At 45.5% G+C, this 8,473-nt stretch overlaps 1 protein-coding gene across 1 annotated transcript in view; it reads right to left on the bottom strand.

The window, feature by feature from the left end:
- The window catches only part of KLF3 (KLF transcription factor 3), a 43,168-nt gene extending 35,141 nt beyond the window's left edge, over window positions 1-8,027 (bottom strand). The window contains exon 1 of the mRNA XM_035111894.2: window positions 7,552-8,027. The gene's annotated coding sequence lies outside the window, so the exon portion shown is untranslated. The remainder of the gene's footprint in view (window positions 1-7,551) is intronic.
- Window positions 8,028-8,473: the final 446 nt, after the last annotated feature.

The raw sequence follows: 8,473 nt of genomic DNA on the forward strand, positions 1-8,473 counted from the left end.
GCACTGGCTATTACAATAACCTGTCTTTCCAAAATATATGATTTAATTATAATGTCTCAGAAATTATGTATCTTTTAACTTATAATGAATAGGAAAATCACCTACACTTACAAACATTAGCTTCAAATACCTGATTTTAGTTCACTGCTTAGAACGGTCCTAATAAATAAATATACAAAGGTCGTTATTTTTATTTTTAAAAAGAAAAGGCAATGGCAGTGTAATATTAAAGGATGGACCAGGTTGATATGTGATCATTAAAATGATCAACTATGTTATGCCTGACAAAAGCAGGTACAAAATTAGCTACTTCCCAATATCATGGTTGATTAAGTGGATTAAAATAGTGAAGCAAGGTGATGGCCTTCAAATTTCTAAACTCTAAACTCCTTCACTGACCAGTATCCACACTATGGAAGGCACTAGTCAACAGCCAACGTAGTGCTGTCCAGATGTTGTGTATCTCAACTCCCATCATCCCTGACCAATGTCCATGTTAGCTGAAGGTGTAATCCAAAACATCTGGGAAGCACCAGATTGGCTACCCTTGCATGGAATTCAGGCGAGGGTCACAGGCTTCATTGCTTATCTGCCTCAAATTTATCTGCCTATAGGAAGCTTATCACATGGGGGGGGGGGGACAAAGTATTTTAGCATACCCTTCTCCTTAATATGCTTATAGAAAATGATCAGAAGGTTCTTTTTAAAAAGGGGGAGAGGGCAGGAATGTGTATTATAACAGGCAACCTCCATCTGCATGAATTGGTATGATCCTAGGAGACTGAATTTGCAGAGGTCTTATAGTCTAGTATTCCAATCCTTAACACAGAGGAATTATACATTATACAGTAATAAGCAGGCATTCCTTTTTTACACTTGGAGCTGCTCTGACAGCTTGTAAGGTACAGTATTTCAGCTGATAATTTTGTTGGTCTTTATTAACCTGATGCACAATTTTAATATTAACCCAATCAGAAATCTAACGTCTTTGCAGGAAAGCAGGTTTCTTTTCTTTTTGCAAATAAAAAACTTACCAAAAGATTAGCTTCTGTTATATACACAAATATGTTCTTGAGATCCATACGTCTGAGAAGAAAAGATGCAAAATACCACAAGTGTATCACTAAGAAGAATGGGCACAACAACCTAAATTTACTAAATTTCCCACATTGTTCTCAGTTGGAAAGAGTGGGAAAGGCTTGCTTGAAATTAATGGAACTGAGGGAATATTTAACTTGTGCCATATAAGCCCCAATCCAGATCTTATTACATGTAGTTTTGCATGACTAGTTGCACCAGAATGTGGTTGCAGATGTGCAGCTAAATGAGCATCTTGCTGAAAGTAATATCATGCAGGTAGATAATATCTGCATCCAGATGTATATCCAGTTTACATCAATGGCCCCCTTTCCAGCAAATGCTAGGTATGCAAAAAGCCTGCTTCCATGCATCTGGGTAAATACAGAATACTAGTAGATGTGAAATGCTCCATCAGTAGTAAAACCCAGTAATAATAATACAGATGGTCAAAGTTCTCTTTCTGAACTTCCTCTTGGAACATTTTCTTTCTCCCTCTTTTCCTTGTGAATGCGTCCTTGCTTCCCAATCGGATACACTATTTCATTCAAACGAAGAATGCTTAGTTTTTCGCACTGCAAAGAGAATGTTTAATTCCCTGCTTCACATGCAGATTAGGAACACTTCCATGAAGTGCACAGAGATCTGTTTTGCTAGGGTTGTAAGTGAAAAGGCTGGACAGTCATTTTCCATGAGTGGTTTGGGAAGATGACACACTGCCTTATGGCAGAAGTTAAATTCTGGAGTTAAAATATGGAGTGCCTCCAAACACTCATTAATTTCCCAATTCTACGAAACATTTTGCTTTGGGTAGGGGTTAGGCTTCCCCCATCATACCTAAAATGATGAATATGAAAGGCTTTGATCACTTGAATGTATTTTATATATTTTAAGTACCATTTTTATCACCACCATAGAGAGGTAAAGCTTAACCAAAACTATGATGTTTCCTAGAAAAAAATCCTTTCAGAACAGATGTTGAATTTACATGCATTAGTGAGTGGTCTGCTTTAAAAAAAGAAAGAAAAACTTTTAACATTCATGGATTTCAGTGAAACTACTTCCAATTCACACCACTGCTTCCCTCCCCCTTTGAAGTCTCAAAAACCTGTACCTCCCCACTCCCAGCAAGTATCCTTAATTGCGCACTGTAGCACAGAATGTGGGAGTTTAAATGCTAACCCAGGCTCCTTGTGGTGACATAACACAGGCTGCTTAGGCAATCGTTGAGTGTGTAGAGACATGATAATTCGCTGGGTGGAGACTGGGAGTTGTAGGGCAGTGACAAGGGGCTGTGGCTGGGCTACTGATCTACCAGAAAACAGCCCGAAACAGGAAAGAGCACACATATGCTACTTGGAATGTATGACGCAAACCCCAGCCTTGAAACAAAGAACAGGAAACGGCTCTGCTGGCTGGGCTGGAAAGAAAGCACAGAGAAACATTTGGGTGGCCTTCCCTGACCCCTATATTCATGTGCAGCTGGGATTTAACAAACAAACAAACAAACAAACAAGCAAGCAAGCAAGCAAGCAAGCAAGCAAAGTGGGTGCAACGTGTAAAGTGCTTGGTCTCTGGGCATGGGCGTACCCAGGATCAAAACTAGGGGGGGGCAAGGGGAGGGGCCAAGGCACGGAAGGGGAGGGGCCACAAAGTGGGCGGGAACAGCGAACTCGCGCTCCGCCGGGCTGTGCCCCTCCCTAGAAGCAGGGCTGGTGGGCGGAGGCGGAGCCCAGCCCAGCGGAGCGCGAGTTCAGCGTTCCCGCCCGCCGCGCCGCGCTCTCTGGTTCCCCGCCGCGCTTGGCCTTGCCAGAGGGCGCGACGGGGAGCTGGAGGGAGGGCGCAGCGCGGTGCGGCGGGAATGGCGAACTCGCGCTCCGCCGGGCTGTGCTCCGCCTCTGCCCACCAGCTCTGCTTCTAGAGTAGGGCAGCTGCCCTAACTTGCCGCATGGTGGGTACGCCCTTGTCTCTGGGTGTGAAAAAAATAACCTGTCTATCGGAGACCTGCCCTTGACAAACACCAGACTAATATCTATATGGGACAATATAACCACTGAGATATGAAAACTGGGAGGTAAATGGCACCTGAAACCCTAGGTTATGGGGGCCGCAACGAAATGTCTAGGTGCACCTTTTTTTATAACAAGAATACAACGTTGAAAATGAATGAACTGCAGCTAAAATCTCATTCCTTTTTCACATGATCTAGTCCTCATCTGAAGGCTGCAAACAACAAGGCCATACTTCCCCTGTCCAACCCCTTAATATTCTTACGAAGGTCCCTTCTCCAGTCCTCAGAGAGTGGCAGGAAGAGGCAGAAAAAGGTCCTCCTTTCGTTCCAGCAGTGGCAGTTTTAATCTGAAATCTTAGGCACAGTACTGTTCCCAGAGCTCAGAAACTGCTCACATTAATGAAATTCCCTGTTGCAAAATGCACCTAGAAAAATGGGAGTTTTGAACCCTGACCACAACATGCAATTTCCTTCACACCCACCATTCCAGACAGCTCGGAATAATTAACTCTGGGCTTCCCAAGCATTCTCCTTTTTAAAAAATTCTAAAATACAAACACAAACTTTGTTATCAAGGGTTGAGGTGGACTCTTGCTCCCAATAAAGTACACCCCAAATGAAACAAACAGCCATTATTTTATTGCACTTTCTAGCCTCCTTTCTCTACTTGTACAAGATCTCCTTAATATGTGAGGTCACTACAATCTGGAGCTCCAATAATAGTGCCTAAAATTGATTGAAAATAAAAGTTGACGCACCAGACAGTAGCGTGGTTTGCATGACATGCAATCTCAAGTCACAGCTTATCATGGTTCTGCAGGCTGCAAGCAAGTAGAGTGAGGCCACTTTTGCTATCCTGGTGTTTCTGCTGCTGTGCTAACCCATGTCTTGGCTTAGTGTGTCAGCTGAAGCCAGACTCATAGTTTAGTTCTCTCCAAACTAACCATGAGCCATAATTAAGGTTTGTCCTATGGTTTACGGCTCATGGTTTGCCTATGAGAGCTTAGTCACAAGCCCATGTTTTCATGAGACGCTAAGGCAAACCATGGCTTAGCTCAGCACAGCAGCAAACAACCAGAGAGGATCAAAGTGGTGGTCGCACTAAGTGGCATACATTTGCACTAAGTTTAGCATGGTGCGTGAGCCAGTTCATTGAAAGGCGAAAACACCAGGACATACGGTGAGCTTATTTGGATATCACAATAAACCATGGCTCAATCATGACAAGAATGAGAGTCAGAAAGTCTTGGATGCTGGGTTCCGATTAAATGATAAGCTAAGGTCGATCGAACAAACTGTGGTTTAAATTTAACCATGGTTTGTTTGAAACCAACCAACTTCAAGCCATGGGTTATGAAACTGTCTTTGTTTGAAAGAAAATAAAGTTAAGTTTAATCACATTATAAGATCTGGATGTGATGCTAAAATGCAGTTAACCAAAAGCAAAAGCTTCCAACTCCTCTTGGAGCTGGGGGGAGCAAAGGGGAGAGGGGAACCATAAGTGTCCAAGGCTTGCTCCCATCATGATAGCTATGGACCCACAGATGGGCCACAAAAACCTCCAGAAAAATACCTGTTGCCCGTTTTATATCTGGTTGATTTCTACATATTATACTACTTTATATGGCATTCATATTTCACGTATTATGAACTAGATCAGTAGAACAGGTCATGCAGCTGTCAACTATGCCTGATGCAAGGGCAGCATAAGGATGTCCTATATTCTGTTGACAAGCATCATAACAACCAAGGGCAGATTTGAACTTTGATTTGTGTCTCAATAACTAAACTTGCTGCTACAGATTCCTCTTAATACTAGTCTAGTCTCTGTTTCGACCAATGTTTGGATATGGTTGCTTCTAACATACATGCATTTTCTAAACAGAACATCAGTTTTCAAATTTTCTTCAGGAATAGGCACAAACTCTATTTACCGTGCAATTCTATAACATTTACTCAGAAGTAACCCCACTGACATCAATGGGGTTTTCTCCAAAGTGAGTGCACACACAGAATTACAGCCTTAGGTTGGCACAAGTCTGCCCCCTCAGCCAAAAAAATAACGTTCTGTGAATGTTACTAGTTTATAATAACTTTGGTGTTTGCAAAAACAGGAAGGCAGAACAGTAGGGCACACTTACAACCAGGTTATCATATCATCATCATCATCATCATCATCCTACACAACTGTTATTCTCAGATATTATCCTGCTTTTCATATTTTTTTGTTTATCAGTATAAAATTCAGTCAAAGCAAAAAGTCTGCTTAGATACCTTTGCTTTGGTGAGGAAGGGAACCGGAGAAAAGAGTTTATCGGAAAGTATTCATATTAAAAAACTGACCAACACATTTTAAAGCCTAGAGGCCAAAGTTAGGTTGATGTACATTATTCCTAGGTCAAATGTTGATCTTAACCAGATCCAAGTCTGGATCATGCAAGCAACTCATTAGGAAAGCTATGGGAAAAGTTCTCAAAACTGTGGGGGGAAAGTTACACTGCAAATTTTTGCCTTTTATAGAAAATAACACTTTTATGGACTCAAAATGTTTCAAAGTTCTGCATCTATGCAAGGTTCCGATTTCTCCAACAACCAGACAAAGGTGAGCCCTGTGAACTGGGGCACTTCCTGCCTTCACAAAAGGCCACACACACAACTGTGCAAGAGAGGCTGCACAAACACTTCAGCTGAGAGATAACTCGGCATAAGAATAAAAATGGACAAAGTGAGAGTTGCTGCAGTAAGAAGAAAGCTAAATGTTAATCTAAATGGAAGTGTGTTGTCTGGTGAATTTTAGCACAATTTCCCAAATAAAAACTGGGGATTCTTGCTAAAGTTAGGTTCCATATGGAAATTAATACAAACATCCAAGATAAGCAGTAATGTTTCAAGCATAACTTTCAGGAAGGAAAGAAGCCAAGTGTTGGTGTCCCTTTCAATTATTCACACTTAAAGTCATGCACAAGACTCTTTTTAAAAATTTAACACCAGAACCTAGATGACTTTGGAGAGTGTGCGAATGTGTTTAAAATAATAATAAAATGGTATACACTGCTCTCTGTGAGCCATTGAGGATAAAACGTGGACAGGCTACTCAATGCAGTTATTCAACAATGCAATTATTCTTATTGTAAATCAACTGAAAATACACATGACATCTCCATGTCAAGACTAGCGTGTAATAGAAAAAAAGCAACAGACTTCATGTTCAAACTTACGTTGTGCACATTAGGTTTTCTTTCCCAAACAGCAACTAAACTGGTGATTGAAATAGAATTATTTATCCCCTTCTTTTTTTGGAGGGGAACTCTAAACAGTAGAACCTTAAGAGAACCTCTCACATTGCATATCAATGCATATCACCCATTCCAGTCACCCCCACCCCCACCCCGAATATACATAAGGGTCTGGTTACTTCTGTTTCAGTGTATCTGATGAAGTGTGCATGCACACGAAAGCTCATACCAAAATAAAAACTTAGTTGGTCTTTAAGGTGCTACTGAAGGAATTTTTTTATATTGCATATCAATGTTACTTGACTAAGTACATAACCAAAAAACCCATACTTTCTGTAGCTTGGAATGTAGTGTCTAGAAACGGACATAATTCACACATCTTGATATATACTTCTCATTTTTCCTTTCTTGCTCCTATAAGAGATTACAAAAGGAGCAACCCCTTGATCAACTGACACCTTAATTATTTAAATGGCAGTTCTCCAAGGATGTTATGATGCAGGGCTGCCGTTTTGTTTTGAGCATCCTAGGCAGCGAAGACCGAAAAAACGTTAAGGAACGCAAAGACACATGCAGCAATGTCCTTTCCCACTTGGGAGGGAGAAGGAAAGTATCCCGAGTCTAGTTAGCGGCAAACTCTTTTGTCAAAATAAAGTAGCTCCAGTAGCTCCAGGTGTTTCTTTTTAAAAAGCCCCTCAGGAAAGCTGCGGCAGATGGGATCTTTGTTCGACGGCTCTCATCCCCACAGCTCCAAATGACAGGAGGAACGGTCCGTATTTCAGAACACAGGGAACACACACACAAACACGCGCACACACTGCAGATCGGTAAAACACACGTGAACGCCAAAGCTGCGGCGTTCCTTCAGCTACGGGGCACCTGCGACTCCAAATGGCAAGGCGTCGCTCTCCCCCCACCCCCGAGGGGTGGGTCATGGAGACAGATCCCAAGCGCCCCCCCGGCCCACAACTTTTGCAGCTGCACAAACACTCTCGCCAGAGCGCCCCGAAGTCCCTTGGCCCGCTTCGCCTCCACGCTAACAAGGAGCGCGCATCCAGGAGCCTCTCCATTTCCCCCCTCGCGGGAGGAGCACCTTCCCTCCGGCCTCCCCGCTTCCCCATCCCTTCTCCCAGACACCTCCCGGCCGCCGCCACCAGACACGTCGCTTTCCTCAGAGCCGCCGCCGCCGCCACCTTTGCCTCCTCCCCTTCCCTTCGCGCGACTTACTTTTCTCCCCCCTCTTAACTTGTCCAAGAAAGCGAACCGAGGAGGCGACGACGCCACTGCGAGAAGTTTGCTGCTTAAGTCGGTGGTGCTGTTGTCTTTCTCGTTGGGTCCTGGTAGCGGGAAAAACCCTCCTTCCCTCTTTTTTTCCGCCCTCGCGGGGGAAACCCGGGGGTTTCTTTCTCTCCCGCTTAGCCGCTGGGTGCCTCGTCGCGAGTGGCGTTTAGTTCGTCGGCGGCGCGTCCGTCTGTTAGCCCGTCGCGCCTCTGCCCTCGCCTGCTGCTCTCTCTCTCTCTCTCTCTCTTCTTCTTCCTCCTCCCCCCAACAACCTCCAAGGCGGGCTCTTGGCACTAGGCAGCGCTGTCACATGACGCCGGCGCCGCTCGCTCTGCCAGGCTCCCTTGGCCGGCGGGGTAGCTAAGAGGGCGGGAAGGAGGGAGGGTCAGGGAAGGGCGCGCGAATCACTCAGCCAGCCAGGCGGGCGAGGCGGGCGAGGCAGGCAGGGCGTGTCCCTTCTCTGCCGCGCTTGGGCGGAGGCCTCGGCGCACCGCAACCCGAGTCAGGGGTCGGGGCGAGGCGAGGCGCTCGCTCGCTTGCACTCCGCCTCCCTCCCTGGCGCACAAACAAGTCGGGCGCGCACCGACTCTTCCCTTCCCCCGGGAGGCAGATACGAGAAGGCGGCGCCTCGCACAAGTTGGCCCCTAATTACCCCCCTCCCTCCCTCCGAGGACGAGAGAGAGAGAGCGGGAGCCGCCCCGCTGACAAACTCGCCCTTCCAGCTGCGGCGCGCTTCGCCCGCCCGCCCGCTCCCTTCCCTTCTTCCCCGTCTCTTCCTCGTCCCTCGCCGGGGCCAAGAGGCGTGTGCGCCTCTGGCACCCGGCTCGGCAGGGAACGCACGCAACGCGCCCTAGCGCGCGCGCCCGCC

This window comes from Zootoca vivipara, chromosome 9, assembly GCF_963506605.1.
Source record: "Zootoca vivipara chromosome 9, rZooViv1.1, whole genome shotgun sequence".
Taxonomy (NCBI): Eukaryota; Metazoa; Chordata; class Lepidosauria; order Squamata; family Lacertidae; genus Zootoca; species Zootoca vivipara.